General features: G+C 39.2%; 1 long non-coding RNA gene across 1 annotated transcript in view; it reads left to right on the top strand.

The window, feature by feature from the left end:
- Nucleotides 1–282: 282 nt before the first annotated feature.
- Nucleotides 283–26,466, top strand: part of LOC142818659 (uncharacterized) — a 64,935-nt gene continuing 38,751 nt past the window's right edge. The window contains exon 1 of the long non-coding RNA XR_012896238.1: nt 283–413. This is a non-coding gene — a long non-coding RNA (uncharacterized LOC142818659). The remainder of the gene's footprint in view (nt 414–26,466) is intronic.

Raw genomic sequence — 26,466 nt, 5'->3', positions numbered from 1 at the left:
GATAACTGGCTAAGGGTGTGTGTGTGTGGGAAGCCTTTGAATATTAGGTGCGAATTCAGACACAAATTAACTGAACCAAACACCATAGTAACCTATGAGTGTAAAGTAACATTTAAATCTTTTCAAGTAAAAAGATGACAAGGTGCAGGCTTTTTTCCCTTCTCCCAGATAGTTTGAATCCCAGCTGTGCCATTAGCACAGCTCTCTGACTGCTTTCAGCTGTGTGGGGATTTTTTTCCCCTCTCCTGAACACCCACACATTTGCCGTTCTGCAGCTAAAGGTGAAGTTCCACTCTGCAGCACTGAATTCACATGAACATAGTTATACCTGTACCTGCTGTTCCACTTACAGCAGAGCATGTCATCACAAAGCCTTCAGGGGGTTTTGAGTTCACCTCTTATGACACAGCTCTGTAAGTTGTTCTCTATTCTGGTTGATAACAGGTTTGGAAGGACAATTAACTGGAATATGTAATTTGGCATTGTTTCCCTCCCAAAATAGTGCCCTTTATTTGTAATGTATTTCTTTCATACCATTGATACTTGTTTTGAAAGTGAATCCCTTGCAAGTATCAGAATAGAGAGCTAAGTTTTAGTTACTCATGGTGATAGTACTAAGTAGTGGCTAGATTAGAAGTACAATCAAGCGGTTTGAGCTGTATTTTCTTTGTCTCTCTTTTATTTTCTGTTAACCATGATCTGATGGTATTTCTCAGTCAGAATTTGATTTAACCCAGAAAAAATTGGGAAAGAAATCTAAACCATAACTTCTCCTTTTATATAGAAAATTCATACCTTGCACAAGGAAATTTGAATCTTGGTTCTTTCCTAAACCAAATTGTCAAGCCGGAAGGCTTTTGATTAGATTTAATTTTGTGTGGGGAGCTTGGTTTTTAATTTTACCAGTAGGGCCTTTGTTTTCATGGTCAGCATTTCTCATATAATGCCTGATTTTAAAAACAAACAAACCTATAATTTAAATTTGACAACCAAGCTCATGGTACGAAAGCTGCTAGATCTATCTAACAATGAGAATTACCAACTATTGTTGATGTACTACCTAGTTACATGTTTTTTCTTCCTATTTTTTATTAAATCAAGCTCCAGAAGATCTGGCATTTGTTAATTAAAAGTATTAAAAGAAGAATTTGAGCATATAGGTGATTTCATGGGCAGCCTGTAGAGACAGTCTTTAAAGAAAATTATGAATTAGCAGTAGATCAAGTTGAATAAATTGGTTAAAGCTTTATTGGAGAGAGCATGGGGAACATAGTAATTGAAGAGTCTTTGTTATTTTATGAATGATCAGAGTCCTATTGTGCCAAGCTGGGAAGAGTGTGGCAAAGACATTCACATGGATTTATATAGACTAGCTATGTGCACTTTTAAAAACATTAGCGCAATATCTACTGTCTTAGCTCTACACCTACCTAAACATTATCAACCTGTCTGGATAGAAATAGGTCCTGAGGAAGGCTCTGCTGTTGGCTTGGGAAGGAAATTCCGCAGTGAAGAATGTGGCGACTTCAGTGCATGTTCTGTGCCTGTCGATTGTGAAAAAACCCACCAGATGAGGAGAAGTTGGTCACTCTCTAAATCTGCATAGTCCAGATGAATGATCACAGATAAGCCAAAATTTATTGTTAGTTTATCAGCTTCAGGGGGTAGCCAAGTTAGTCTGTACAGGATAAACTTAGAAAACAACAAATGATCTGGTAGCACTTTATAGACTAACAAAACATGTAGATGGTATTATTAGCTTTTGTGGGTACAGACCACTTCTTCAGATGACCAGAGTCAACAGAAGAAATGGGCTGTGCCCACGAAAGCTAATGATGCAATCTACATGTTTTGTTAGTCTATAAAGTGCTACCAGACTATTTGTTAGTTTATTGTTCCCCAACTGGTAATACAATTAAGATATGAAGCTGCACAGACCTTGGTAGCTCGGAGATTTGTGCATCTGGCACTTGATGTCTGCTTTAGGCTGGTGGGTCTGCTATGTAGGTAATCTCAGGAAGGGCAACTAGGATGGTATGTGTGTGTTCTGTTCCTGCATGCTATCTGGGAGAAGATGTAGGGGAGTATTGGCTGAAGTCTCCCTGGTGTGGAAGTGTGTCTTGGAGGATCTGACTCGTGGTTGCAGTTTTTCTGGAACTTTGGTGGGTGCAGGGGTGATTTAAGGATTAGTTGGTGGGCAAAAGCCTGACTGACTGACTGAATTATTTCTGAGTACAGGTTGAACCTCTCTAGTCTGGCACACTTGGGACCTGGCTGGTGCCAAATCACAGGAGCTTAATATTGTCTTGCAGCACTTCCAACACTTTCACTGCTTACTGCACTCTTAGAAGACATTTAGGGGCAAATTCGAGCTAAATAACTGCATAGAACACTGAGTGCCAGGAATGGTGGCTGTAAACAAACTTTATAGGACTGCAGGACACTTGGCCACACCAATGATTAGTAACTAAAATCATGCCAGTCCATGGATGTTGCCAGACCAGAGAGTGCCAGACTAGAGAGGTTCAACCTATATCTGTTTGGAGGACCCCTGGAGCTTGTCACAAGTAAGATCACCTGATACTGTTGCCAACATCCTCCTTTGTCTCCTGCCCTCCACTCTAGACTACCACAGCTATGCCCTATTCTGCTTACTGTCTACACTTCCCATCTCTATGGCCTGGAACAAAATATGGCAGGAGATTTCCAATTTTTGTCAGTCATTACAACCATGACTCTCCTCTAGAAGTCACTCTACCTATCTCATTGTTTCTATGTTCTGAGAGTACTATTTATGTGCACATGTCTCGTGACAGCTATCTATCACACACCATGAAGAATGTCAGGACGGGATTAGATATGGACTCCAGGAGAGCAGAAAAAGAGGGTTGGGAATTGTGCTGGGTTTGAGGTTCTTGGGGAAAGAGCAGCAGAGGACTAGAGACTAGATCAATCTTGAAGCCTTGTCTGCAGCAGATAACCATACTACCAAGAAATTCTTCAATGAAAAACTGACAGCAATATAGGATTTGAAAGTTGATCAGCTCTGGGTGCAAAAGTATGTGGTGATGAGATCTATGATTTTAGAAGGCAGAAACAAAGGGCTTGCAATGTATGGGAGTAGTTCTTATCCATTGATCTCACTTTCCCAATGTTCTCATGTACCAAATGTTCCAAATGTTTTCATGTACCATGTGTTGGGCAGTAACAGGAGGAATTCTGAGTTGTAAAACTGAACTGGATCTTTACTAAGGGTATATCTAACATCAGCATTATTTTGGAATAACAGCCATTATTCTGAAATAACAATGCAAGCATCTACACAGCAGTTCAGTTATTTTGAAATAATGGACAGCTTATTCTGACTTCTGCTAACCTCATTCCATGAGGAATAATGCCTATTCTGAAACAGCTATTTCAGAATAGCAGTAGAGTGGATGCTCCACTGCTGCTATTTCAAAATAGCTCCTCCCCAGAGCCATTCAAAGTAATTACTCCCCAGTTCCTCCTGGGGCTCTAAATTGAGGTAGCACATCCACATTAGGGAAGCCTGCCTCAAACTATTTTTGAGGCTTCCTTGCAGTGTAGACGAGCAATTTCAAAATAAACTATTTTAGAGTATTTCTTCTGGATTAGCTTATTTTGAAATAAGTGTGCAGTGCAGATGTATCCTAAGTAAACTATTTCCAGAGGTGCTCCATATTCACACACAATAGTAATAGAGATGTAGCAGTGTTAGTCTGGTCTTGCTGAAACAAAATTATGGTCATGCCAATTTTCTTCCATAATTTGATCTGAGGAAGTGGGTCTCGCCCACGAAAGCTCATCACCTAATAAACATCTTGTTAATCTTTAAAGAGCTGCATAGTCCTGTCTTCCATATTCACACAGACTAACTTCTTTATTCTTTCCTAGATTCTTCCCTCCTACAACTTGTACTGTTCTCTAAGGCTAAGTCTAGACTATGGGGCTTTATCGGAAAAAGCTACGCAAATTGCTCTCTGCAATTTGCATAGCTTTTTCTGATCGCTTTTGTGGAAGAGGCTTTTTCACCATTTGGTCCAGTCTAGATGGGGCCAACTGGTAGAAAAGCCTCTTCTTTCAGCGGAGCCCTTATGCCTTGTGAAATGAGGTATGCAGGGCTCCCCGAAAGAACACATTTGCTCTTCCGTGAAAAAAGTAGAAGAGCAAATGCATTACTTGGATGCCTCAGGGTTTTTGCAGGATACCTCTGGTATCCTGCAAAAACCCCATAGTCTAGATGTAGCCTAAGTCCTGCACAGGCTAGAGTTCAGAATACATTAATTTAAAAAGTACTAAGTTAGCCAATCTGTGATTCATGAGATGCTTCCCAGTTAATGCACCATTCATGTGAATGAGGGGTAAGTTCATAATTTGCTCTGTTTAAAATCATCTAAATACACACCCAGTCAGACATAAGCAAGCAAATTTAAAGTGTAAAGACCAGAAAGGCTGGAAATATCCCTACCCTTTTTAAAGTCAGATAAATTCTGAAGAACCCAGCAATTAGTCTGGGCTGGATTACGTCCTCACATGCAAAGGGAATATGTGACTGTGCTGCCCCAGGAACAGGGCAAGACCTAAAATGTGATGCTTAGAATCACAATTTGCTCCTTGATTTTAACTCTGCAATGGCTCACGTGCCTTTTCTAGTGCATCTGGGAAGTCAAGACCCCTCTCCCAGTATTCCTGACCCCTGCTCACCTTCATGGTGGTCTTCATTTTCACAGCAAAGTTCCTCAGGTGTGAATTGGCACCACTCAAGATGCATTGTCAGTGAAGTACTGCTATTCACTTGACTAGCAACTCTTTCACAGTAGGTTTGCCTACAGTGTTACTGATCTTCTCCTAGAAGCAAACATATGAAACACAACACTCATAACTTCAGATACAAAAATAATACTTGCATAGGAGCAGTATAAATAGAATCATCAAAGCATAAGCTTTCAATAAGTCTCACTTGGCCCACTTCGTACAAGATTTTGTGCAAACATATTAACAATGAAATTCGTATTGTTTATCAATACTGAGAATTACTTCAGAATATATTTAACCTAGTTAAGAAATTATTTGAAAGACAAAGGGTTACAATTTCAGGTGATATTTACAAAGCATATTTAGGCATGAAAGTACCTAATAATATTTAAGCTGGAATTTGATGTGTTCTTTCAAAGACAAAAAAGTGCATGTGTGTCGGAGCAGGTAAAAGGAATGATATTTATTGCTGTGAAGTGTATTTCAAATGAGGGGTTGAAAAATACATAGCCATGTTGTTTTGCATTTGGCTATGAATCCAGTTACTAAATTGCAATAAAAACATGTTGGGCCTAATTCTGCTCCCTCTTATGCTGATGAAAACACTACATCAGTCAATGGATTTACACAAGTATAATGGAGACCAGAATTTCATTGAGAGACATGAACATATAAGCTATTGTGAAGTTAGAATTTGTAGTATTGATTTTTTTGAATCATATGTAGAACTCCTTTCCTGAGGAGGTTGTGAACGCTAGGACTGTAACAGGGTTTAAAAGAGAACTAGATAAATTCATGGAGGTTAAGTCCATAAATGGCTATTAGCCAGTATGGGTAAGGAATGATGTCCTGAGCCCCGTTAGGGTAGGTCTACACTGCATCCCTAGTTCGGTAATGAAGTAGTTAATGAAGCAGGGATTCCTGATTCGAACCAGGAAGTGCGCACCAGGATGCGTTAGTTTGGACTAAAGCCCTTAGTCCGAACTAATGTTACTACAGGCAGTCCCCGACTTACGCAGATCCGACTTATGTCAGATCCGCACTCACGAACGGGGCTTTCTCGCCCCGGAGCTCGCAGGCAGCGATCTGCCACCTCGACCTCCAGGGCGAGAAAAGCTGCTCCCGATGCCCCTGGTCTTCTGGAGACCGTCTCCAGCAGACCAGGGGCACCGGGAGCGAAGCCACAGCCGCGGCAGGTTCCCGCGCTTCTGAGGCTTTGCCAGAGCAAAGCCTCAGAGGCGCGGCACCCCGCTGCCACTGCGGCTTTGCTCCCCGTGTCCCTGGTCTGCTGGGGGGGGGGGGGGCGCAGCTAGTGTGCCCCCCCCCCCCAGCAGACCAGGCTTTTGTTGTGGACCCTGAGGCAGAGCAGCTGGGGCGCTGCCGGTTGGTCCTGCAGCGCTGCTCTGGGCACTACTGGACCAACCCGGCAGCACCCCAGCTGCTCTGCCCCAGGCGTCCCCAAGTCAGCCGCTGCTGGTCAGTTTCAGCAGCGGCTGAATCAGGACACCTGGGGCAGAGTAGCTGGGGTGCTGCTGGGTTGGTCCAGTAGCGCCGAGGAGCGGTGCTACTGGAGCAACCCAGCAGCACCCCAGCTGCTCTGCCCCAGGCGTCCCCAAGTCAGCCGCTGCTGAAACTGACCAGCGCTGACTACAGGAAGCCTGAGGCAGAGTTGCTCTTGGGGACGCTTGGGGTTCTTAAGTTGAATCTGTATGTAAGTCAGAACTGGCGGTCAGTTTCAGCAGCGGCTGAATCTGGACGCCAGTTCCGACTTACATACAGATTCAACTTAAGAACAAACCTACAGTCCCTATCTTGTACGTAAGCCAGGGACTGCCTGTACTCAAAAAATGAGGAGTAATGTTAGTTTGGACTAACGCATCCTGGCGCACACTTCCTGGTTCGAATCAGCTGTGATTCGAACTAGCGCGACAGCGAGATCATGTTAATGAAGCGCGGGATATTTAAATACCCGCTTCATTAACTACTTCGGTCATCTCCATTTGCATCCCTAGTTCGGACTAGGATGCAGTGTAGACGTACCCTTAGGCTGTGTCTAGACTGGCAAGTTTTTCCACAAAATCATCTGCTTTTGCGGAAAAACTTGCCAGCTGTCTACACTGGCCGCCTGAATTTCCGCAAAAGCACTGACGATCTCATGTAAGATTGTCAGTGCTTTTGCGGAAATACTATGCTGCTCCCGTTTGGCAAAAGTCTTTTTCCGAAAAACTTTTGCGCAAAAGGGCCAATGTAGACAGCAAAGATTTGTTTTCTGCAAAAAAGCCCCGATCGCGAAAATGGCCATCGGGGCTTTTTTGCGGAAAAGTGCATCTGGATTGGCCACGGACGCTTTTCCACAAAAAGTGCTTTTGCAGAAAAGCGTCCTGCCAATTTAGACGCGTTTTTCCGAAAATGCTTTAACGGAAAAGTTTTCCGTTAAAAGCATTTCCAGAAAATCATGCCAGTGTAGACGTAGCCCTCGAGTGTGGAGATGGATGGCAGGAGAAAGATTGCTTGATCATTACCTGTTCGAGTCACTCCCTCTGGGACACCTGGCATTGGCCACTGTCAGCAGACAGGGTATTGGTCTGACTCAGTATGGCCATTCTTATGTTCTTGTATCTGAGATATCAGCGTTCAAATAGTTTAAAATATTATATGACCACAAAGAGATTTTAGTAATTTTCACAGTATTTGAGATGTCAAACCTAAGTAGCAAAAAATAATTTAAAAATAACTCTCCAGAATGATGATGGAATTTAGCCTTCAGCTGAGAAATAGATTTCACACTCTGACATTACTACCTTAAAACAAAAGTCTGAATCACAAGTGAGAGGAAACAATGTGTCCATAGTTAAAGTCAAAGAGGAAATCATAGGTAAGCAGACAGCACACTGAGATAAGTAAACATTCTAATAAAACAAAGTACACATGACTGAAGAGGACAGATAAAGGGGAGAAAAACAAGAGAAAAACAGGGAGAGAAGGGCATTGAATACTATACGCTTGGTGGGACCTTGAGGAAAGAGATCACAAAGGACATTCAAAATACAGTGTCACATTTGTGAATGTGACATGGGGGGATCTTAAATCATAGAACTGCAAGAAAAAGGGAAGTTTTTGATGTGGTGGCACAAGCAGATGTTCTTTGTTAAAGACAATGATTGCGCAGACTGCTAAGACGGATCAAAATGGAGCCCCACAGAGTGCTTAAGAATGTTACCCGTGACTTCATGCATATAACACTAGAGATAGTGGAAGCATCACACACTTCATCCCATTGGAAATCCAAGGTAAATTGTAAGGATTGGATTTCTTCTTCCTCTTCTTCCCTGTCCTACATCATAAAAGAACAAGTTGTAGAGAGAAACCATGCACCAAAACCAGGATGAATATTACTTAGTAACACCCCTTTGAAATAAATGTAAAAAACAATGGAAGCCCAATAGCAGAACAATTGGCAAAACTCCCTTGCTATGCATCAGAATATGCTAGGGTATGTCTACACTGCATTCCTTTTTCGAGAGAGGAAAGCAAATGCAGCTGAGCGAAATTGCAAATGAAGCGCAGATTTGAATTTCCCATGCTTCATTTGCATGATCGTGTCCGTCCGCTATTTTGAAATACCCTATTTTGAGATAAAACACCCTGTGAAAACGTAATTATTTTGAAAGAAACCCCTTCTTTGGAAATAACCGTTAAACCTCATATTTTTTTTTTAGCAGTAAGAGGTATTTTGAAAGAAGATTTTTTTTTTTTCAAAATAACCGCATCTACACAGCGTGTTTTATCTCAAAATAGGTTATTTTGAAATAGCGGACGGACTCAATCATGCAAATGAAATGCAGGAAATTCAAATCCGTGCATCATTTGCAATTTCGCTCGGCTGCATTCCTCTCTCAAAAGAGGAATGCAGTATAGACATAACCCTAAAGAATTAGACATCACAGGACAATTTAAAAAAAGAAACATGCACAGGCATTTTCTGAGTTACTTCATTCTTTCTTTACAAAAAGACTTTTGATTATTGCCAAGCCTCAAAAATTATTGAACACTGACTATTCACAATAAATTGTTGGACACTCTGTACAGTATGATATATTGTGGATTTAGAATGTATGATGAAAGGTCATTGTGTTTGTCTCATGATGGAGAGTGATAAATAACTATTTTGTGTCTAGCCTTTTGTTGCTCAATACACATTTTTGTGATTATATTTAAAACATAATTATGAAGTGTGAGTGGGACCAAAATTAGATAAGCTAGACACACTTTTTTTTTTTTTTTTTTTTTTTTTACTGTCCTAAATATTTCTAAGTCGTGATGGGGCTCAAGCATTCCCAAGGGCAACGTTCACAGTATCTCCCTACCTCTTCCTTAGCAGTGGTGGGAGGGAGAGTATGAATGATCCTGTTTAATATGCAGAAGAAAAGTTTCAATAATAAATCAGTTTTATTACTTATCTTGCCTATCCCCAGCTTCTTTCGCTTTCATTTAATTTTGATGTCCTACATGAAGGCCAGATCCTACTATCTATGGCTTTTCCTTTCTTTAGTTGGCATGACTCCTTCAGCGAAGGAAGGGTTGAAAGTCCACATATCAAAGTCCACCATTTTGAAATTGTTTTTGTACACAAACTCAATTCCTGATTTCAATTTAAACCAGAGAAGGAAAATAATAGTAAATGGTAAATGTCAAGTGCTGTTATATACCCTCTTTACATAGGACATGCCTACATTGGGAAGGTTTGGCGACAAAAGTGCTGTCGAAATGCAAAAGTTGCCAAAAGTGAAAATCAGTTAAACCAGTTTTTCTGCCCCTCAGTGTTGCCATTTCATGGCCACATTGCTTTCCTCTCTGGCTGTGTCCAGACTCAGGGGTTTTTTCGGGAAAAGTAGCCTTTTTCCGAAAAAACGTCACCTGCATCTAGACTGCAGCCGCGTTCTTTCGAAATTAAATCGAAAGAACGCGGCTTTTCTTTCGACGGTAGTAAACCTCATTTTACGAGGAAGAACGCCTTTTTTCGAAAGTGCTCTTTCGAAAAAAGGCATTCTTGAATGCAAACGGGTTTTTCAAAAGAGAGCATCCAGACTGCCTTTCGAAAAAGTGGCTTGCTTTTTCGAAAGTTCCACTTGCAGTCTAGACGCTCTTTTTCGAAAGAGGCTTTTTCGAAAGTATCTTTTGAAAAAGCCTCTTTCAAAAGAGGCTTGTAGTCTAGACATAGCCTATCTGTCGATGGTGCTAGCAATGTGGGTAAGCATCCCATAGTGCAGTGTTGTGGGAAGGCAGAGCTGCTCTGTGAGTTCTCCATACTGAGAAATGCCATAGCAGCGCAGAGGTCCCTCTAGCCCTTCCCTGAGAGCAGCAGCCTGCCTGCTCTTGTGTTCCTAGTGCATTCCAATGGATTTGTTGTTTGTTTGTTCCCCAAATGGAGCAGCTCTCTCAGTTGTAAGATACTTCCTGGTGCTTTCAAAGGGGAGGGGTGCATGCCTTTAAGGCAGCAGAGATTACAAAACGCTGAGGACAGCCAGAAGGGCAGGAATTGTGGGAAACTGGCGAAGCCAGTTCTCTCAACCAAACAAACAGCAGAGTCCACATTGGCTTTTTGTCAACAAGAAAGGGAAGGGGGGAGCATTGTGCAGGGCTGGAAGCTTTTTATCACCAAAAATATTTACAACATTAACAATGGTGGTTTTACAATATTCATTAAGTGTTTGCCAGAGCTAGCTGACGTAGAACAAATGCTTCCACTTCCTCTTTGTTTTCTGAATATCCCTGTTGTTTTAACCCAGTATAGTCATAAAGTAATTATCTATGAATGCTGTATGAAGATGTTTATCTTCCACCTTTTGCTCTTACTCAATAATCGGATTAGGAGGGGCAGAAATTTCACTATAGAGGAAGCAGGGAGGAAGTGGAGTTTCAGTGCTGGGAAGGAGGTTCTCATTCCTTCTGTGATGTGCTTAGGTGGGTGGATAGGGAGGTTGGTGTTAGTGGTGTCTTTTGCACAGCTACAAGCAAGAGAAAATATTTTTAAACTAAGAAAGTGTGATTTCGAAAATCACACAAATAGCTGGCAGAATCTGGAGCTGGTACAGAACCTAAAGCTACTTTATAAACTCTTTTTTTGGTTCAGACTGATGAGATTTTAAGTGGAAAATGTCCCTGCAGAATGTTTTTAATGTCCAGCATTAATTTTAGAAGTGAGTTGCCACCCTTCACAGAAAAGAGCAGCAGATGCCATTGAAAGTTTGCTATCTCCACTGTGTGACACCTCCATTTGACATCAGATTTCTTTAGCTGAACCTGTTCTACTTTTTGACATTGATAAAAATTGTGAACTAAAGTATTTAATGGAAGGCATGCGTAATGCAGAATCAAACAGTGCACTCAAAACTTAATCATAATCGAGTAAATCAGATTATAAAAGCATCAACTCAGAGGGAGATGGGAACAACTAGCACATCCCTGTCATACCATATTTAGCATCTACATGGCACTTTTAGAAGAGCCAAATAATTTTATCATCGCACTACCCTAAGAAGATAGGGTGGTGTCATTGACTGACAAGAAACTGAGGTAGACATAGACTGCAATTTTTCTCTAGATCAAACATCATTTCAATGATAGAGTCAGAAATTTAATTCAACAGTGTGGCTCCAAGTCCCTTGCTCATAATATCAGAAAACATTGTCTTCCATAGCTGTCCAAATGTACCACAGCTGATTGCTATTTTGGAGGAGGGTGGATACATAAAATACATTGATCAATATGCTTTGTAGGAAATTATTTCTTTTACAAAGTGAGCCATAAATATTCACCAGAGAGGAGAAGAGAATTTCATAGGGGTTTTTATATTATTTTCTTATTTCTGAGTACCCCAAAATGTACCAGGTATACTTCATTGAAATAAACAGACATGCTTACTGCTAAGGTAATTTCTTTGTGGAGGTTAACAATATATTTCAACCAACGATCTCCAACTGTCCAATTTTACATGGTAGATATTCCATGTAACTTGTCTAATGCCACACAAGTCAACAGCAGTCATGAATAAAATAATGTACAGAACTGATTTGCTGGTTTATTGGACATTTTGAAAAATTGAGGAAAAATCAGTTAGGTTGAAGAAAATATATCATTTGAGTTTAAGTATTTATTTAAAAAAAATTGACTTCCATTTCAAAACAAAATGGAATTTTGAATAAAAAAATCAAAACATTGAATTTAATAGTGTTGAAACTTTTATTTTGAATTTTTTGGAGGGGAGAAGTTACCAAACAGTTTGGAGAAAATCAACATAAATTCACAAAATGTTTTGATGGATCCCAATATAACTTATTGTTTTAAAAAAAAATAGGCAAAAAATGTTGCCAAACGTCAATCACAGCAGACACTATTTTTGCTGACTCCCGTTTTGTTATTCTAGCTATTAAATTAATCTGTTTCCCTAGAGATTTGTGAATCTGGCTGCATCAACACAGACATTTTTACCATAGTCTCATCTGACCCAACTAGCATGTCTGAATAACATGTAGTGGAAAACACCAAAAGTTGGTTTACATTCATGCTTCCCTGTTGCTACCAATGATACAGCTGCACTTGTATTAAAGAAATGGTAAAAGGAGTCTTCACAATTTCCAGGGAAAACAAAGCCATTGGCTGAGTCTAGACTGGCAAGTTTTTCTGCAAAAGCAGCTGCTTTTGAAGAAAAACTTGCCAGCTGTCTACACTGGCCGCTTGAATTTCCTCAAGAACACTGACAATTTCATGTAAGATTGTCAGTGTTCTTGCGGAAATGCTATGCTGCTCCCATTCGAGCAAAAGCCCTCTTGCACAAAAAGTGCTTTTGCGGAAAAGCAACCATGCCAATCTAGACGCTCTTTTTTGCAAATGCTTTTAACGGAAAAACTTTTCCGTTAAAAGCATTTGCGGAAACCCATTCCAGTCTAGACGTAGCCATTGTGTGTAAAAGGACCATGTTTTGTTATTCACATGCTATATGAGCCATCTAATGTCTTTCTACCGATCTTCAAATCTAAGTACAAACTAAGTTAAGCACTAACGTGTATGCTAGATGTCCCTGTGCATGGAAATAGTTGGAAATTTTTAGACAAAAATATTTTGTTTATCCCCTGTCAGGCAAGCATCCTGAACTGTCAGGTAAACTAAGGCCTGGCAGTCTCTCCAACAAAGCAGATTCTAACAACGTAGCAGTTCACATGGAGTTTTTAAACATAGTGGAGAAAGCCTTGTTTTAAATTTGCAGATTATTAGTGATAGCAAATTTTTCTCATTGGAGAAGCACTAACAATCTGTAAAGCTGTGCTTTTGCCACTGTGAAGTTGCTTGCTGTTTTAGGTAATAAGGTTAATAGTGACATAGGAGTTTTGAACATAAAACGTGCCTCTCAGGACAACATAACTAACTTAGTGGAACCACAATTTACGAATAACATTTAATCTTCACTTACAAATTATATGACACTGTAAGCACTGAAGAAACGCTGATAGCAGATGTTGCTTGTCTCAGAATCCAACACACAAAACTTGTGGCTCTGAGCTAATAAACTGGGAACTCCTGTTGCTATGAAAAAGAAAACCCAGCAGAAACGTTCTTAATTCTGCCTGTTTCATGTGTATGGAAAATTTCCTTACTCTCATGGAAAGTCACCATTTCAAACATATTTCCAAACCTATCCACAATTGCCCTCTGACAATTAAGCAGTTTTACTTCTAGTATTCATTCAAATTCTTTCATTAGATTCTTTTTAAGGGAAATTGATTCACAGAACAAATAGAGTTATGTCAGTGGTAATATTTGTGTGGAATGACAGGAAAAGATTGGAGAAATAATTTCTATTTATTTCTATTATTTATGTTACAGGTTTGGTTGATAGATTCCGCAGCTTACTGCCCATGATATCACAACATAGTCTTAACTTTCCTGATGTTTCTTTGTCACTTACCAACTAATTTCTCCAGTGCAGAGGCCTGAAAAAGGTCTGATGTTCAGTTAATATTCCACCAAATATTTTCTCATTTTTAAATTCTCCATTGAGTTTACAGTAACACAGGTCTGACAAGCTTGATGGGTTTTAAAGAAAGGTGGAAAGAAATCTTTTTGGTCTATTAGCCCTGGTCTACACTAGGGAGTTATTTCAAAATAACAAGTGGAGCAGCTACACTACCAAACCCATTATTTCAAAGTAAGGGTCTGATTATTTCAAAATTATAACTTCTACTTTCCATGAGGAATAACACTTATTTCAAAATAGTTACTTCAAAATAGGAGTAATGTGGATGCTCCACTGCTGCTATTTTAAAATAACTGCTCCCCAGAGTCATTCAAAGTAATTACTCCCCAGTGCTTCCTGGGGCTCTGAGTCGAGGTAGCGCATCCACATAAGGGAGCCTGCCTTTTACTAATTTCAAGGCTTCCCTGTAGTGTGGATTTGCCATTTTAAAACAGTTATTTTGAGAGTTATTTCAAAATAATGTGTTAGAATAGTCATGTACTTAGAGAAAGAGCCATCCATTTATCTAGCGTTTAAAATTCTTACCTTGTCTACATTGAAATATGAATTCAGTATGAAAATGGGTCTATCTTTTTGCTACATTCCAAAACCAATGTCTTAATGGTAGCACATAATATAGTCATCAGAAGAGACTAAGATTTCTTTCACTGCAGTTTAATATGTCTTTTTATAAATGGTCAGGGGAATTTATTAGCCATTCTAGTGGAAATGTGAATATTCACAACCCAGAAATTTGGCATTTCTTATTAAGATATTTTACCCACTTGTGGCATTTAATGGGATGAAATAACTGAGTAGTTCAACCTGGATAAAGACCTAGAAGTTTGGATAAACAGATGAACCTTTTCTGAACCTCTTACATCTAGGACTTTGAGTGAGGTATCTAAGAACAGCCCCCCCTCCCCCCCCCCCCCCCCGCAATCAGTAATAATAGAAATACTGTACTGTAAGAATTGACTACTTTGTAATATTTGTAATTTCTATGTTCAGTTCCAACTGGAATAGACATTGCAAAAGTGAAAAATAATTCTAAAGAAAAAAATCAATGGAACCATCTGAGCCTCAGAAACAATTTTCTTTGGGCTTGTTTCAAGTTCAGGGTGGAAGTTTGGTCAGTTTTGAGTTATGCTGAGTTTTTTTTTCATCTATTCCTATTGCTATTAGATGCTTGGGAAGTGATAGCTTCTTCTTCATTTTCTTTCCCCAAATGCTGCAGATAGTACAGCTAACTCATTCAAATTTTATGTGTCAGGTCGCATGTCATAAAATATAATGATATTTAACATAAATTACAGAACACCACATGGTGCCTAAAATTAAAGCATAATACGTTCATTTTTAGTATCTGATACTTGCTATCAATTTTTATAGTGAGATAATTTGGAAATGCAGATGCTGAGGGGAGAAAAGATAATTATAATGTATTGGTGGGTGCTGTATGGGTCTGCTCTTTTCTCTACCCACAGATATAATCTTTTCTAATTACTACATATTCCCTTTTCCTTATCATATTTAAAGTGATGGTTCTCTTATTATTATAATATCTTTATTAAAGCTGTAGATTAGTTAACTAAAATTACTATATAAGTGACATATATACATGAAAAGAGCTTTGACTTGTATTTTTTTTTTTTTTTGGCCCTTAATTTCTGGGTTTATAAGAGAAAAGAACATATGAATGATCATATGGGGTCGGAGAGTTCTGACAGTTCAACAGTGGCAAATGCCAGATGTTCCAGAGAGAATTAAGAAAATGGTGCAATTATAGAATGATCCATCCGCTGTTTATCTCAGCTTCTGGTAGTTGGAGGCTTAGAAATGCTTAGAGCATGGGGTTGCTTTCCTGGCCATGTTGGCTAATAACCAATCCTGTTACATTTTTGATAGAAATGTAGCCGTGTTAGTCTGGGGTAGTTGAAGCAAAATGCAGGACAATGTAGCACTTTAAAGACTAACAAGATGGTTTATTAGATGATGAGCTTTCGTGGGCCAGACCCACTTCCTCAGATCAAATAGTGGAAGAAAGTAGTCACAACCATATATACCAAAGGATACAATTAAAAAAAAATGAACAAATATGAAAAGGACAAATCACATTGCAGAACAGGAGGGGGATGCACTTTAAAGTGCTACATTGTCCTGCATTTTGCTGTTACATTTTTGGCATTCACAATATCCCCTGACAACAGGTTCCACAGGTTGACTGTTCATTGTGTGAAGAAATACTTCCTTATGTTTCCCTCGTTCTTGTATTATGTGAAGGGATAAATAACTCTTCTCTGTTCATTTTATTTATCCTATTCACACCATTCATGATTGTATAGATCTCAGTCATAGTCCCTTAAATCATCTTCTGTTCTGAATAGTTCCACTCTTTTTAAATTTTCCTCATATAGAAGCTCATCAATACTCCAATCATTTTTGTTGCCCTTCTCTGTACCTTTTCCAATTCTACTATTTTTTTTGTGATGGGGTGATCACAACTGCATACAGTATTCCTGTTGAGGGTATAGCATAGATTTAAATAATAATATTACATTTTCTAACATCATCTGTTTCCTAATCACTTCTAACGTGTTAGTTTTTTCATGGCTAGAGCCATCCTCAGTGACTCCAAGATCTCTTTCTTGAATGTTAAGAAAGCTATTTTAGAACCCAATTATCCACAGAAAATTTTGGAGTTACATCTTTCAATGTGTATTACTTTGTGCTTATCAACATTGAATTTCATCTGCCATTTTGTTGTCCAGTCATACAGTTTTGTGAGGTACCTTTGTAGCTCTTTGCAGTCAGCTTTGGGCTTAAGTATACTGAATAACACAGTGTCATTTGCAGATTTTACCACCTTGCTATTTATTCCCCTTTTCAGCTAACTTACGAATATATTGAACATCATAAGTACCAGTACAGGTCCTTTGGATAATTGGCCATTGTGAAAATTGGTCACTGATTCCTACTCTTGACAATATTTTAACCAACTATTGAACAACAAGAAGACCTTTCCTCTTATCCCATGACTGTTTACTTTTGCTTAAAAACCTTTCGTAAGGGAGAACTTGTAAAAAGTTTTTTGAAAGTCCAAGTACATTATATCCACTGTTCACATATTTGTAGACAACCTTAAATAACTGTAACAGATTGGTAAGGCATGGTTTCCCGTTACAAAAGCTGTGTGATTCTTTCCCAAATGCATTGTTTTGATTCACAGACATTAAGTTCAGAAGGAATCATCATATTACATGGAATCTTCCCAGTGGACCCTTAAACTCTGGCAGAGTTACAGAAGTCCTCAAATAATTGAAACATTTCAAGTTACAGAGAATCTACCATTTACACTGGTTTAAACCTAGGTGTCTTATGCTCCATAGAAGGAAAAACTCTGCCAATCTGACTGGGAGATTCCTTCCTGACCCCAGATAGAGCTATTGGTTAGAGCCTGAGTATGTCAGTGAGATTCACGAGATACACATCTGGGAAAGAATTCTCTATAATTACTCAGATTTCTCCTGGTCTTGTGTCCTACCATTGCCATTTTAGACAATTTGCTTCAAAGATCCATAGATTGGCTACATGCCATTGTAGGCAATCCCGTCATATCATCACCTCCATAGATTTATTAATTTCAGTCTTGAAGACAGTTTTTGTTTTTGTCCCGCTACTATTCTTGGAAGGCTATTAAAGAACTTCACCTTTCTCATGGTTAGAAACCTTGACCAAACTTCAAGCCTACATTTCCTGATCACCAGTTTATATTTTTGTTCTTGTCCACGTATATTTTGTCCACATTTATGCTTTAATTTAAATATCTCCACTCTCTCTTTGGTATTCATCCCTCTGATCTATTTATAGAAAACTGTCATATCTCCCCTCAGCCTTCTTTTGATTAGGCTAAACAAGCCAAGCCCTTTGAGTTTCTTCTCTAAAGGTAAGTTTCCATTCTTCAGGTCATCTTTTTAGTCCCGTTAATCTATGGATATTTCTACACTTGTTCCCTAGTTCGAGCTAGGGATGCAAATGTAGGCGACCAAAATTGCTAATGAAGCAGGGATTTAAATATCCCGTGCTTCATTAGCATGATCTTGCCGGCACGTTACTCTGCTCAACAGCTGATTTGAACCAGGAAGTGCACTCCGGGACGCGTTAGTTCAAACCAAACCCCTTGGTTTGAACAAACGTTACCCCTCATTTTTTGGAAATGAGCACTTCCTGGTTCGAATCAGCTGTTGAGCGGAGTAACGTGCTGGCGAGATCATGCTAATGAAGCACAGGATATTTAAATCCCCACTTCATTAACAATTTCGGTCGCCTACATTTGTATCCCTAGCTCGAACTACGGAGCAAATGTAGACATACCTTATGTGTCTGATACACTAAACAGAATTATTTTTAACTAATTTCTCTGAACTCTTGTGTGAATGCTAGCTGGTTCTATTGACTTTACTATTTAATTAATCAGTTTGCTCCAAAACTTCCTATACTAACATCTGTGTCTGAGACAATTCCTCAGATGTGTCACCTAAAGAGAATGGCTACAGTGTAGGAATCTCATTCACAGTCTTTTCAGTGAAGACTAATGAAAAGAATTAATTTTGCTTCTCTGTGGTCGCCTTGTCTTCCTTGAGTTCGCTTTCAGTACTTTGATCCTTCAGGGGTCCCACTGATTGTTTGGCAGGCTTCCTGCTTCTGAAGTATTTAAAAAAACTAAGAGCAATTTTTTTGATGTGTGTCTTGTTAGTTTCTCTTCACGTGGTTTTTTTTTTTTTTTTTTTTTTTTTTTTTTTTTTTTTTTTTGGCCAGTCTAATTATGCTTCAACATCTGATTTGCCAGAGTTTATGTTCCTTTCTGTTTGCCTCTGAAAGATTTGACTCCCAATTTTGAAAAGATGACTTTTTGCCCCTAACTTTTTACTCTGCTATTTAGCTATAGTGACATTTTTGTTTCTCTTGCTGTTTTTGTTTAAATTATTTAATTATTATTTGAGCCATATATTTATTTTGAGCCTCTATTATTAATGCTGCTTTTAAAAGTTTCCATGCAGCTTACAAGCATTTCACTCATTGTTCTTCTTAATTCCGTTTTTACTCATTTTTATGTAGTTCCCCTTTTTAAAGTTAAATGCTAGTGTTGTGGGATTCTTTGCTATTTCCTCCCTCCAAGGATGTTAAATTTAATTACTTTATAGTCACTATTAACCAGCAGTTCACCTATAGTCATATCTTGGAACAGACCCTCTTCTCCACTTTGGACTAAATCAGGAATTGCCTCTTCTCCTTGTGGGTCCTAAGTTTAGCTCTCTTCCACTAATTACATCCCATTTGAATTCTAGTTCTGATGCCATAATGGATATGATGATGATGAGGCTTGCAAATATTTCTGTTTAATCACCTTATTTATATAGGGAAATTGTGAAATCAGCTATCTGAGTATTTTAAATTCATATATTACAAATATTACAAATTATTATTAATTCACAGATAACAAATGTCCTTGTTTTAGAAACACCTATGAAAGGAGGTCAATGAGGAAGAAAATTCTCCTGATCGCATTTAGGAAACCATTTAATCAATGGGGCAGTGTTTGCCATTCTCTAGAAAAAGCTGTGAGTTTAGTAGCCTGTCAAGGATCTGAGACCTGAACCCAACAACAGTGGCGGGGGCGGTCTGGGCTGTCAGACCCAATGTAGAGAGCCAGTTATCATGTTGCTCAGTACTGAGAGTCAGTGGCCATGTTGACACGTGGCAAGAATCAGTGGCTGGGATTAAGGGAAACCAGGCTCTTCCTACTCCATTGGATTCCAACCCAGGACCCTGTGAATAATGGCTAAATTATGGCTCAAATATGTGGCATAGAGGTGAGCACCTTTACTCCTGTTCCCTGCATCACTTCCTATACTGGCTTCTTCCATCCACTCCACTGCTCAGATTTTGGATGCCCCCCCTGAAGCACCCTCTGATCGTGTTCTGCAGTTCATCATTCTCTGCCTCTGGGGAGTGAAAAGCTTGTGCCATCTTGTCAGTGACATCTGGTCTCAGCTACACAAAGCCTCCGCAACTTCCCTGCAGGAGGATAAAGTGCATGTCTGTTCCTCTGTTCTGTCTGTCCAGGTTGGGTTGAGCTGCTCCCTTTTGAGTCCTGCTTCCAATTAGAGGATGCCTAGCAAGTGCAGACAGATGAGATCTTCTGGGCCCAGAAATGCTCTTTAACCCTCAGAGCACTAGTGAGGGGCCTGTATGCCCAGAGAATGAAGAGTTGATGAGCTATGGACAAATAGATCATACCAGTTCTCTCCCCACATTCAGTGCAATATGTCAGATCATTTCTCAACATCTTCTTTGGGATCATTTTCCATAATTCAGTTATTTTTTCCTCAGTCTGATTGACAAAAATGTCAATGGTTATTACTCCAGACAGAATTTATCCTTCAGTCCTTGTAGACAGTCTTCTGCCCCATTGCGAGGTATTCCGCCATCAGGTGTTTTTGAATGATAATTAAATGGTCAGTCTCCTAACCTGGAGTATAAATCTGAAGTAACTTATCAGTAGCTCTCAATAAGTCTGTTTCTTTGACACACAAAAAACCAGATATCATTAAGAAAGTATGATTTTGACACACATTAAGTACAAGGGATAAGCAAAACTCAGGGTATGTCTACATGACAGAGTTTTGTTGGAAAAACAGCTGTTTTAATGACAACTTGAGGAACGTCCACACTGCCAATGTTTTCTTTTGCTGGAAAACCCCCTCTATTCTTTTGATTTTTCTTGGAGAAGAACAACAGCAAAGGAAAAACAGCTCTTTCACAAAAGGTGTGGGTGAACGGGGAAGAAGAAGTTCTTTGGAAGAAGAGGAAAGAGGAAAAAAGCACAAGTGCTGTGGTGGCCATTCCATCTATAGCAATCACAGCTTACATGAGAGAAAGCATCCATTTAGTCTGGACATTCTCTTTTGAAAAAGGAGAATGCTTTTTCTATGTACTATTACAGTGTGGATGCTCCCTTTCAGAAAATTTTTCGAAAGATCTTATATGTATATGTCAAGGCTTTCCTCACTCTGGAACCATAAATGCTGAAGTGGGAGCTTGCAAAAGGACTCCCAAACCTGATCTTTACAGGCTTTGGTATAAAACTTCCCCCCAAAATCCTAATACCTGGATTTTGGAGAATAAAAATGGCTTCCACCATCCAAGTATTCCAAGATATCCAGGGAAGAGATCACTTGGGAAACCTCCTCCCTAAAACCTCACAAGTACCTCAAGCTCTTTTCCCCTAAGAGCTTGAAAAGGAAAGAGAAAATATAAGTTGCAATCTGTGGTAGCTGCCCCTAGTCAGAAGCATGCATATACACAGAGAAAGATTTTTCAGGACACAGAAATAAGCCAATACCAGGTTAATAAAAAAACAGAAGCAAACTTTTATTATTAAAACAAAACCATAGTTGCCAGCATAGTGACTAGATGGAAAAGAGCCACCAATTAATCTAGATACTCGGGGGAATCCCCCTGGGCTCAGGACTTAGTTACAAAAGAGAGGAAAAACTCACTTTTAGCAGCACAGACGTAATTCCCACATTCCCAAACTAGGAAAACAATAAAGCCTGACGGGTTAACTAACTTTACTCTACTTGCATATTGTAAAAAGACTTTTCTTAGAGAGAAAGATGGCCTCCCATCTCCCTGTTACCTGAAAGGAAACTGCTCTGACTCAAAGGAGGGAAAAGTTTAAAAATTCCTTTGTCCCAGTTTGAAATCCCTACCTGCCTTACCATTGGCTGACCAGATACCTGGCTAGGTTAACCCCTTAGTACCCAGGCTGCTGGCCATCCCTCATGGTTATGACACTCCCCCCAAAATGCTGACGGTGCTGGACAGCTTCTGGCCACACTGGCTGTGATTTCTTCTTGGCTGTCTGGGATAAAACATAGTAAATAAGTATATGCACACTACGTTCCTAGCGAATACATGAGAGTCAAACAACCTCCTCCACATCTGTGGAGTACCATGACTTATATACAGAGAGAGTCCTAAGTAAATTTTTTGCAGAGCATTACTTTTGCAGGACCTTTTAGCCAAGGCCCCATGTTGTTGACTTATTTTAACTGCTCCTTTAAGCAATCAAACTCTTAGTTTTAAAATCAAATTTAGAATAGCGTAGTGTCCTGATCCAAAGCTCAATCGACCAGGTTCTGTGCATCCAGCTGAATACACTGCTGTCATACACCAGGCTGGGTCTTGGCACTGCTGAGGGTGTCAGCTCAGGGTGAATTGCTCAAAATGAGGGCTATTTACTGCCCTTAACTGGGGACCTTTCCCATAAGGAACCCCACCAGTCATACAGAGTGCTTCAGCTGCTAATCCGGCCAGCAGGAAGCCTCACCAGCAAAACCCCTCAAACATCCCAGCTTCCCTGTGCCAATCAGATTCAGGCCTCACACACTGGTGAGAGGTTATAAAACCCATACTCAACAACTTCAAGCTGATCCTCCCAGTTCAAAGGACTCAGCCACAGTTCCAGGCCAATTTTTACTTTAGATCTTACCCCGAAGAGCACGCTGGGCCAAGCCTTTAGAATCTAAACTCTAAAGGTGTATTATTAAAAGAAAGAAAAAATGGAGTGAGAGATTGTTAAAGAGAACATATTACATTAATCACAGAGTGCTTGATGCAGGCTATCATCAGAGATATTACAAACTGCTAGCTTAATAGTCTTTAGGGTTAGCCTCGGGCCTTTTGATGTTCCATCTGGAGCTGGTCACATGCTCAGATGACCTGTCTTTGTTCCACATGCAAATAGTCCCATGCACTAGCTGGTTTGCAGACTCCCAGATGCATTCCTCAGGTGTGTAAGGGCCACTCAGAGTCATTGTTCCTGAGGCAGTGCTACTTAGCATAGCCATCCACTGAATAACCATTCCTCACAGAAGGCAGTCCAGGCCCATTTCTTCCTTCCAGACAGAAAAAAATTAAAATACAAGAACAGAGTCCATTCCATAACTTCATAGACAAAAATGACAGAAGTACACAAGTATCATACATAGAATCAGCTTTCATTTGACACCTTACATGGCCCCTTTTGCACAATACATGGACCCAACACCCATTAGTGAGTAAAGCACTTTGCCTTTCTCTGAAGAACTAGGTGCTAAAGAAATTATAGTAGACTTGATGGACTAGTAGTATGATTTGTATGGCAAGTCAGCCATACCAGATCAACATTTCCTCATTCAAAACAATGTGGATTTAGGATTTAAGAGACTGCAGTAAAAAGACTACAGAAATAGAAAACATTCTGAGGGAATCAAATTTGGAAATTAAATACCACAATTAAGGGCACAATAGACCCTCTGCATGAAATGCATAAAATGAAATTCCATTTTCTTAAATTCATACTAAATTCATACTAAATTCTATAATACCTTTACAGCCACATCAACCCCAGTCGGATTTTTTTTAGTTTTGAGCTAATGTAGTTCAGATTAGTTTGTTCTCTTACATTTTCAAAGATACTTAATTTAGCAGGAAATCTTTTTCCCCAATTTTGTTTAATCAGTGTTAAAACATGCTCAGTTTCAGTACAGACTGTCATGAACCAATTGGCCAACTTAGGTCAAAGAGAAATTAGTTTTCTGCTAGTTCAAAAGGGAAACTTTTGAAGAATAATATATGTGCTTATTGTGGAATAATGATGGTGAAATTTATGCTTGATGCAGTTATAAATAAGTCATTGAAAGCATTTATTATTATTATTATTATTATTATTTATTATTTATTATTATTCATTATTATTTATTTCCCTCTGTATAAAAAAGTTTTTCCTGCCATGTGACAGAATAATATCATCAGACTCACTGGCCACAAGAGCAGACAGAGAGAGGGAGGTTGGCAAGAAGAATAGGCAAGGGGTTTTTGCAGCCAGAAAGAAGGGGTTTGGTGAGCAGAGTGAGTGGGGGCAAACCCCTAGTTGTTGTTGTTATTATTTATTATTATTATTATTGTTAACAGAGGCCATGAAAAGCCACAGGAAGGATCTAACTCGGTTAATATCACAAGCTGTTTCCCCACCTGCATTCAGGACAGCTTTACTATAGCAGCTGTCTTGGTTAGTGTTGGCACACAAATGTCAGCATGGATTCCCCATGGTTTACATAGACAAATGAACAGAGCACCGCTCCAGCGGGAGTCTTTAATAATGTACACTCTAAAAAGCTGCCATGTGTGGGCATTGGACTTTGAAGTTCTGAGAGGTGAGAAGTTTCATGAAGATTATTTAAAGTCAATCAACTTTTGATTTTTTTAAAAGAGGTTAAAGAAAGTCGTGATGATCTTTGCATTTTATCTTTAATGTTAATTAAATACATTTTAGGTTTGCATCAGTGCTTTTGTATAACAACTCTGATAGAGAGGGGGCTTAAAGGAATGGTATAACTCAGTCCAAAGTAGCTGAACTTCAATGAACAGAACTTGGAATTTGTTCAGTTTACAGTACAGTACAGTATCAAATACTAGCTGTGAAAACTTGAGCCAGGTTGTAATAAATGGATACTATTGAATATCTTAGGAGCAGAACTGGATATATACATACTACAATAACATTTTCATGTATATTAATTTTGAATTTATAAACCAATTCTCTTCTTTGTTTATACCCCTTGTGTGTGCTTTCTGGGCAAAATTCACACTTGTTCAGAGGAATGATACCAGATCTGTGCTCTGCTTAAGTCTTCAAATGGTTGCAGTATCTCTCTCTTTCATGGCTAATCACAGCTTAGGACACATGTCCTCCCACAAATGGTAGCTGAGCCAGAGCATCTTTTAACTCCAGTGACAGAGTCCATGATGTCTAGAGCTGTAAGATCAGCATTCTAGACAAAAAATATGACTTATTGTGGCAAAGTGATAGTGTCTAACACTTGCATTTTTTCAGCCATTGGACTATTTTAAGAGTGAATTATGATCCCCAGTTATTATAGAAAAATCCTCATTCTTATAAGTGTCTACAATGAAGTCTCAGACAATAAAACATTTCCTGAAAACTTGGAGTACTTTAAGTGCTATAATTTAATATGGCTTTTTAAAAATCTTTTTGTCAGGGTACTAATGTTTCTTTATGTCTCTAATTGCAAAAGGCACCACATTTGACAAAGCTTGACATATAGGTGGCTTTTGGCATTGGTTTGTGCAAGAAACAGTTTGTGAGCCGGAGTGGTAAAAGTGTCAATTTCCTATCAGTGAATCTGAAGTAGAGTAAATATAGTGGCAAAACAATTTTGTGGACAACCTAAAGCAGCTCAGGCCAATCTAGACGCTCTTTTCCGCAAATGCTTTTAACGGAAAACTTTTCCGTTTAAAGTATTTGCGGAAAATCGTGCCAGTCTAGATGTAGCCGGAGGGAATGTCTGTGGATCCATTTTCCAAACAGAGTAACAAAAAAGCAAAAGCTAACTTGAAAAAGGTTATATAGGAAGCCTGAAGCAGTCAGGAAGAGGACTTCATCTCTGAGGTGATAGGCCCATGTATTAATGCACATTCTCTCGTGAAAATTGCTTGCAATCTCTTTACTTAGCCAGATTTCACAGTTGGTCTTATAAAGTTTCACCACCCTTATAAAGTTCTTCAGAGCATGAAAAAGCATGTGAACATGCAAAGCATAGCGGCCATTCTTTTCCAGATCAGATAACTAAAAGAGAGTTTATTTTAGTGATTTGCCTGGGAAATGCTGTGGTCTTGGGTTTAGGTATTGTCTATTGATCTAGAAATCTGACAATTATATAATATTTTTTACATTATATGAAGATGTGGCAAAGGGAATGTAATCAGAGATGTAGTGGAGTACTGTGGATCCCCATCCCCAATTGAAGCAGAGGTACAGAACTGCTAATTGAAAGGGTTTCATCTATTGGAGTGGACATGAGGTTTCAGCAAGTAATCATAGCACATTACCATACCGCTACAAACAACAAAGTTGTAAATGAGTTTGGAAGTTTGATAGTGTCATGAATAACATGTGTGTATTGTGGGTGGTGAAAGTCAGAGCTGGTACAAGCAGATTAAGCAACTGCTTACAGCCCTTAGCAGCTTAGGGTAGCCCCCACTTAATTATTAGCATGCATTGTGTTGGGGATGTCCCAAAATACATCTGCGTAGGGCCCCATTTGCTAGCGCTGGTGTGGGTGAAAATATGTAAGTAGTTGTGATTAGAGTAAGGATACATCTACACAGCAACATTATTTCAAAATAACTTAGTCTGTGTCTACACAGCAGGCAGTTATTTTGAAATAAAGTTGAAATACTGTCAAGCTGGAGAACTTCTTACTCCAACTCCTGTAATCCTCATTGTACAAGGAGTAAGGGAAGTTGGAGGAAGAGTGCTTTATTTTGAAATGAGTGCTATGGAAAAACTCCCAATTTCAAAATAAGCTATGCAATTGACATAGCTTAATTTGTGTAGCTTATTTTGAGTTAAGCTCTTCTGTATAGACACATAAGTGATGTGTTTTCTTGGTAGAAGGAACCTGCTTGTTGATTTCTTAGACTCTTTGCATTCACTGGTGGAAATTGCACTTGAATAGCTTTAAATACACTTAGTTGATACTGCATACATCACCTTAAAACAAGAATCTTACCCCTGACTCAGAGAGTATTCCTTCAGATTTAAGTTA

The sequence above is a fragment of the Pelodiscus sinensis genome, chromosome 17 (assembly GCF_049634645.1).
Source record: "Pelodiscus sinensis isolate JC-2024 chromosome 17, ASM4963464v1, whole genome shotgun sequence".
NCBI classification, from domain to species: domain Eukaryota; kingdom Metazoa; phylum Chordata; order Testudines; family Trionychidae; genus Pelodiscus; species Pelodiscus sinensis.
This window is presented reverse-complemented; position numbering and strand designations above follow the sequence as displayed.